The sequence below is a fragment of the Camelus ferus genome, chromosome 31 (genome assembly GCF_009834535.1).
Source record: "Camelus ferus isolate YT-003-E chromosome 31, BCGSAC_Cfer_1.0, whole genome shotgun sequence".
Taxonomy (NCBI): Eukaryota; Metazoa; Chordata; class Mammalia; order Artiodactyla; family Camelidae; genus Camelus; species Camelus ferus.
The window spans coordinates 12,650,872-12,659,280 of record NC_045726.1 but is presented as its reverse complement, the minus strand read 5'-3'; positions in this window follow the sequence as shown (position 1 = coordinate 12,659,280).

Genomic DNA, 8,409 nt, shown 5'->3' with positions numbered 1-8,409 from the left:
AATATCAAGAAAAATGAAAACATCATGAGTAAAACATAAGACATGTTTTCAAAGAAAATTTGAAGGACATAATAATAGAAAATGATTGAATGGGAGTATGGTCTATTGTCTTACTGAAACCTGCAAAGTTTATTTCTTTAGTTGTTCCAGGCTTGGGGTGCAAGAGCTAAGAGATTATAATTGTGTTATTGTTATTAAAATTCTATGCTTTTCAATCTATGCTTTGAGCAGAGAAATTTGGACTTTAACGTTGTTACTCCCTATCTTTAAATTGTCAGTCTCTACTAGAAGCCACCAGTTCACGTCCAGTCCTTTGAAATTCTCATGCCCCATTTATTCTTCCATGCATTGACCACTCAAGACTCCCAAGCTTTGCCTGTCATGGGCCCTTTACTACATGTGACCACAAATAACCAATGCACTGATTTAACTCTGGGCTTGTCATATGTAGCCTTTATTATGCTTTTATACATTCTCTCATACCCACCTTGTTGAGAGGTTTTATCATAAATGAAAGTTGGTCAACAAAGTTTTATAATTTTTCTATACATTTGTTTTAAAACAGAGAGGAGAAGAAAAGTGTTACAAACAAAAATACAGTCATACAAAAGAGTAGATGTATTTCATTTTATTGCTCTGTTCTTTATTTCTTGGGTCAATCAAATCACCTACTATCCTTTCATTTTAGCCCAAAGTACTCTCTTTAGTATCTTATAGGACAGGTCTCCTAGCAAAGGATTTTCTCAGTTTTTGTTATATACAAGTGTTTTAATTTCACCATTTTATTTTGGAGGATAATTTTGTTAGACATAGAATTCTTGGTTGACAGTCTGTTTCTTTCAGCACTTTCAATAGATCATTCCACTGTCTTCTGGCCTGAATGGTTTCTGATGAGAAACGTCTTGTTAATCTTACTAGGACCTCCTTGTACATGATGAGTCAACAGTGACTTGCTGCTTTGAAGATCCATTCTTTTTCTTGACTTTTGACAGTTTGACCATGATGTTTCTAGGTGTAAAACTCTGTAAGTTTATCCCAGTTAATGTTTGTTGCGTTTTTTAGATGTTCAGATTAATGATTTTCCTTAAGCTTGGGGGAATTTGGGGCATTCTTTCTTCAACTATTTTGTCTGCCCAGTTCTCTCTCTCCTTTTCTCCTGGGAATCCCATTGTAAAACTTTGGAATACTTTCTGATGCCCAAATGTCTTTGAGCATCTATTTATTTCTCTTTATTATTATTTTTTCTCAGGGAGTATCCAGACAGATCAAATAGTGACAATTCCCTGGGAATGGGGCGTTGGGAGGGCTCCAAGTCCACTTTGCCTCATCCAGCAGCTGCTAGGCTGTTGGTTTTCACAACTGCCATAAAATTGTGAGGCTGTTGGCTTTCAAGGCTACCATGAAGCCAAAGAGTTTTTGGAATGAAATGGAAATGGAAGTTAAGCATATTAAAATGGCATAAGGATCATAGTTCTTACTGAGATTCAGCCACTATTTTTGGAAAAAATCTTCTTTGGATTGTTAACAAGCTTTTAGCTGCTTTTCAGAGTTTTGAAAAAGTTGAATTCAGCAATTTTTGCCAGTGTTCTTGTTTGGCTTCTGCCATTTCAGTAATGAAGTTCCAGGCATGGGTTTTTAAAAGCAGCAATTTATTTTTTATAGTCTTTAATGGATTTTTCCAAATCACTATTCCTATTGTTTGCAAATAACACTAAGTAGATTTTCTTTCAAAGGTTTATATTATATATTCATTTTACTTTTAAAAAATTGCTAGATATTCTGGAAAATGTGAATAATTATGGTTCTAGGTAGCAGCTTTAACTTATTACTGAATTAATGTCTTTACCTTAAGTGTTTATCCCTACCACCAAATATACTTAGGAAATAGCTTTCTATACTTAGTTGCCTGTTTTTTCATAACAGGAATGTGATACTTTAAGGTAATTAAATGATTATGGCCAGTTGTGTTAAATAGTTTTCTCCTTGGATCTGATAATCTAACAAATTTATATGTCAATGAAAATTGAGTCATACGTTTATTCCTGAGATGGTTGATAGCCCATTTGATTATGGTATATTCTTTTATCATTGCATCAAAATTATATGCTAACATTATTGATATTTTAAAAATCTTTTTCACTTGCAAATTTGGCTAACAGCTTACTGTTATCTGTATCATTTTGTGCTTTATTTTCAGATTTTAAGTTTGGACTTTATAAGGTAAATTGAACTTTGAATTCACTTTCTAAATTTGTTTCTCCTTTATGTTATTGGAGAATTTGACTTATTTCCCTTTACTTTTATAACTGGCATGTTTTGTTTGAGTTTTTCTGTCATGTTTATGATTAGATCTGTCTTGTCTTGGTGAGTCACAGAAAGATTTGACCACTAGGTGGCAGCAACGTATAGGGAAGGATCCTGAAGAGCTGACTTTGTCTTGTCGAGGTCCTCCTTGACCGCCCCAACAGGATTCTCAGAGTGCTATTTGGGAATTTCACTTTTTTTTTAGTGAAAAATATTACTAACTGAACAACATACATCAGCAGTGCTCCCATTGCACTTGGTACCACCTCTCCGTCAACTCAATTATCTCGTTCTTCCTTTATCTGTTCCTGTAGCTACATCACAAGTTCCTGGTGAGGATATATATATTTTTTTACCTTTAGCATTTTAAAATTTATATATTATCATCATTCTTCACCTTTAGTTATAATTTTCTATAGGGGTGTCTGTTTTTACCAATTAGAACACAGAATATAGAACTAACGGTGATGTTTCTAAATTGTAAACTTTTTTATTTCGGAATAATTTCAGGTTGACAGAAAAGGTATAAAGATAGTACAAAGAATCCGCAGATATCCTCCTGATGGGGATATTTTACCCGTCTGTAACCTTGACTTCTATGGCACATAGTTGAGAGGGTAAAGGATTTAATAATAATTATTCCAGAAATGATCTTACCTGTAAATGGATTGTGTAGGATGGTTTTAAGCATATACCATCGTCCAGGGAAAACTTTCTGTATCTAGTCAGTGTCCAGAGAAATTCAATATTTGAGCGTTGCTTTTGTTTGCCTAAGGTTTTGAACCAAGTTGTTTCTTCTTACCATTTCAAAACACCTTTAATAGCTGCCTGTTTGCATTTTATTCCCAATTCTCAAAGGATTTTCATATATTTACTCTACTGCAATCTTTATGAATAGATGAAACAGGAATTACTCTGCCAGTTTTACAGATTTTACAGATAATTCAAGTGGTGATGAGAGAGGTTAACTAAATGAGAACTTAATCAGTGCAGGAATTGATACCAAGGAGATTGACTCCAAGTGCACTGTTCTTTCTGCTCTGCCTTGTTGATTTTACCTCGGTAGAAATATAACGAATGCTCCCCTGCAGATACACTTACACTAAGATGTAAAAATGAATGAAGATTCTAAGGCTTTGAACCTCAATTAATCTGAAGGCTAGAAATTTGAAGGCATTCTCTTTCTTACTTTATAGTTTTCGATAAAATGGTCTAATTGTGCTGGCAGGAACTATCACTTATAAATAACTTTTTGAGGCTTAGAGATATAAAGAATTTCTCTTCATCCGACATTCACATACAAGTCAGGGGTCTTTGATCACAAGTGATGGAAAATCCAGCCCACCCTTTTTTACAAAACAAAAGAATAGTATTGGTTTCTGACTAAAGGTACAAATGGATCTGACTTCAGAAGAGACTTAGCCTGGACACTCAAATCGTGTTTCTAAGGTTCTGTTTTCTCTCTCTCTTTGCCCTGCCTGCTGCAGCGCTGACGTCCTCCTCAGCAGTTAATGTGTTTCCTTACTCCTGTCCCAATCCCCTCATCCCCAAAACAGCCTGATTAGCAAAATCACTGCTGTGGTTCCAAACCCCAGACTTTGCAGCGCACCTTCCAAAACTGGAGAGAGATCCTCTCCCAGTATGTCCCAGGCAAATTTGGGGGTTTCTCTTTTCTCTTTGGCCTAAATAGAATATTATGACTATTCTTCAAACAAACCACACAGAGCAGAAGATAGGATTCGCTGATTGGCTTTAAATAACCAGGGGCTATTCCTGCAGCTGGGAAATTGCCGATCTTCCCGTGTCCCAAGTGGAGAATGCTGGCAGTGTGGATTCACCAAAGTCTTTTGGCAGAAGCAGGAAATGGATTTTGAGTGGCAATCAGAAAATTATACTCCAGTTTTTAGGTTTCTTCAACTTATTACTTCCTCATATTTACTCACAATTGTCTCTTCTCTTTGAATTGGAGTATTTTTGGATGAGATTTATAATAATTGAGATTTTTCTGTAGTTTTAAGACCTTTTCCCAGAAGTCCTAGCTGCTGTAGGCTCTTGGATTCGGTATTTACTAACCATCTGACTTAGGCACATCATAAATTCTGAATCAACAGTAAGAGTACTGAGACAGCAGAGGTTCAAGTGCCTAGAGGATAATTAGTTACCTTTTCTCTCATGAATGACCCGAATGGCTCAACTAGACACTGGCCCCTCACCTCCCTGAGCTCTAAGAGGGCTTGGTACTAAAAATGAATCTTCCAGAAAGCCCCCCATCCACTTCAGCCAGATGTCCCCAGTAACTTTGTCCACTTGGTCTGGTCATAACCTAGGGTTGTATACCCCTGTAGAGAAACACCACGTAACTGGAAGAATGAGACCATCACCAACCATCTCTCCGCCAGACAGATCAGGAAGGAGGAGGGTCTTTGACTAAGAATTTACTTGGGTTCTAACAAGTGACAGTTTCCGCAGTTTCAATGTGTTAAACTAATGTCCATTAAGAGGCTTTTTGGTTTGTATTGGGTTTGTTGCTTGTTGTCTTCAAACCTAAGGAGAGAAATTCTGTCAACTTGGGTATGAAGAAAAAGAACTAAATTTGCTCTCAATAGGAAGGTAAAGTCCTAAACCTAGAGCAGTAGTTCTCAATCGGGGACAGTTTTGCTCCTTAGAAGACATTCGGCAACGCTTGAAGTCATCTTGGGGGGGGGGGGGGGGTCACAAACGGAGAAGGGTGGTGGCGTTGGCATCTAGTGGCTAGAGGGCAGAGGTGCAGCTCAATAGCCTACAATGCACAAGGCAGCCCCTGACAACTGAGAATTACCTGTCTCTGCTCAAGAGTGTCATTGTAGACTATGGGACAGAAAAAAATATTTTTTCCATTCTTAGTGGGTTGTATTTTACAATCTGTGAGATTTAATGTGTGTCCTTCAGTATATGTGTGTGTGTGTGTTTGAGTAAACAGCTACCTACTGGATACTCAGGAGAATAAAGAAGTGTATCTGTAAATCGCTGAGGAGAGACTTTGAAAAGCCTTGGATTTCGAATGTCACTGCCTTCCTTAAGCCCTTTTAGAGAAAAAGTTAAAGATCTAGACCGATACTTTCCCTGGGTTCCGCCACTCAGGAATTTCCAAACATAACTCAGATAGGAAAAGTGTACTTCTTGAGAGAGGGACGTGTGTTGTGAGTACCATGGTGATTCCCCAAAATGAAGGTGGAGAGTGACATAGCAGAACTTAGAGGAGGAGATAGTCAAGTTCACAGACAAGCGCAAATGGAAGAACTATGGATGGGGGGGCCATACATCCCGGGTTCTCAGTAAAGTTCTAATTTACCCCTGTTCTCCAGATAGCTATTAATAGGGTCCTCTTTCATTCTAACCCCAGGGCAAATTTAGGTACCAGGGCGAATGCATGCAAAGCCTACTCACAGAAGGGTTCTATTTCTTGGGTGCTTTGCCATTAGACTAAGATAAAAGGGCAATAGTAAGTGTTTATCCTTCACCTATGTTGTAATTCTTTTTTTATTTTCCCTAACCCTTTAATAAAATCTGGTATATTTATTCATCTGAATCTGGAAAATAAAGAGACAGGCCTGCCTGTATCACCCTCCTTGGCAACCAGCTACTGAGTGTAGAATTCAGTTCAGTACAGAGAGGTGGTCAGAGGCAGAGCTGGGAAAACAGGCCAGAGGGGAGAAGCAGCCTGGGCAGACCAGAAGGATTTAGTTCTTTTGAATTAAATTCTTTCGACTGGGGGCTTGAAAAGTCGATTTAGTTATGGAAGGTTTCTTTGTACCTTCAGCTTGTTCTCTGTACACTCTTTGGCTTTGTTGTTTACTTATTCATTCATTCACTCATTCATTCCCTTAATATGTAGTCTTCATTTCCTGTAGAACTGCTGTGTGTGCTGCCGGAGTATCGGATGCTAAGCCTCTCCCCTCAGGTGGCCCTGACTTCTTTGTTCTTGCTTGTCTGCCAGGCCTTTCATCCTCTCTTCATACAGTTCTTGAACTTAAATTTGTTCCATGGCCTGACTTTCAGGTTATTTACCTACTCGTGTTTGAACATCCTCACGTTGCTGCTCTTGTTTCTCCTTGAAACATAGGGGAAAAAAATCAAAGCAGAGTCCTGTCTGGCCTCATCTGGCTGGTATAAGAGAGAAACTCATAATTACATTTCTGGATTGGTCCAAGGTCTGAAAAGTGGCCGTGAGGATGGACGTCCCCCAGGCATTAAGAGAAAGGAAACCCAAAATATCAAATGTCCACAGAACAAACCTAGGGTGGAGGAGCTTAAGGCAGCTTGCTCGCACGCATGGCTGATCAGCACATCACCTGCAGAATGTATAAAACATCGATGTCGTGCCCCGCCACAGATCTGCCCATTGATGATCATCCACACTGGGATCCAAGCATCTGTCCTTTTGGAAAGCATCCCAGGTGATCCTGAAGGTCAATGAGGTTTAAGAAATTGGGCTCTGGGGATTTCAGGTAAGGAGCTGACTTGGAGGCGTGAATCCTGCCACATCTGGGGGCAGGCTTACAGAGTTTGTGAGAGGCAACACACCTTGCTGGCCCCCCGAGTTCTGCCTGGACGCAGCCTCATTTGTACCATCTGCCCTCCTGTACTCCAGTCTGGGGCCAGGTCCTCACTGCGTGTGTTGCTGGCTTTCAGTAGAGCACTGATCCCATCAATTTGGACTGGGCCTTACTGTATTTCCCTTGGCGTACACTCATGGCACAAAAAGAGGAGATTAATTTTTAAAATCAACCACAATCCCGTATATGTATTTTTTTCCTCCGTAAAATCTGTGTCACGAGGAAGGAGTCATTGCCAAGCCTAGGGGAGCGTCTTAACAGTTGGCGTGTGTGATTTTGGTACTGACCTGCCTCTTCGGAGTGGTTTGGCCTCTCTCACTGCTTGCTGCTGGAGATTTTTAAGCTACAACATACTAGGGATGTGATTTTCAGGAATTGGTGTAATTATGCACAATGGGACTTCCTACTTAAAAAAGATCTTGCCCCCAGTCCATATGTCCTACGTCTCCTAATGGTCCATTCGTGGTTTCTTTTAAAGATTTAAACATCTTTATTTGTTTTTCTGTTTACCACACTTTCGTGGGTTTTTTTTTAAACTATTCTATTATTAAGAACACATTCCTGTTATTAAAAAAAAAGTCAATTATTACAGTAATATATGACTTAAAAATAGTTGTCCCACAGTCCCTTCTGATCTCAATATGTTTAATGTTACCAATTTGAGACCTTGCTATATATTAAGTGTAATGTGTACATACATTTAAATACAAAAACACAGAGGCTTATAATGTGAAAATGTAAAAGTAAAAGCTGGCCTGTTAAAAAGCAGGCTTGGAGTGTGTATCATTCAATGGATTCTGAGATGACGGATTATGTGAGTCAATAAGCAAAAAGATTAGCTTGCCCACAGCACCTTAGGATCATATCTTTGGGGTTTGGTGTAAAAAAATTAAGATTGCATGAGGTAACCGTGCAACTCCAGGGATTCTAATAGTATTCTGTATCTGGTGAATTCGTGCCTTTATGAGGGAGGCCCCAGAGAGCTTGCTCAGTCCTTCCGCCATGCTGGGGGACAAGAAGTCTGTGACCTGGACCAGGGCTTCCCCCCTACCACGCTGGCACCCTGATCTCAGGCTTCCAGCCTCCAGAACGTTGAGAAAAATGTTCTGTTGTTTATAAGCCACCCAGTCTGCTCTTTTGTTACGGCAGCCAGGATGGAGTGAGACACTCAGGAAAGGGTGTTCACTGCTTTATTATATACCACGTCCTTGCTCCAACACCATCCTCCAGTACTCAGCATCTGCGGGCAAAAGTTAAAGTGATCTAGTTGGGTAGTCTCAGTAACTTTCATGATCACCAATCTTCAAGGCTCATTTTCATCCAGTTTGCCCTGTGAACCCTCTGTTTCACCCAGTCTACACAATTTCTTCATTCCTGAGGGAAAATACCTTTGCTCTGGATTTCGCACTCTTCAGAAAGGGCAACCACACTCTTCCGTATATCTGAGTCCTACCTATAAGCTACCACCTAGTTTACTTTGGACTTGAACCAGAAAGCCTTTCTTGACCCT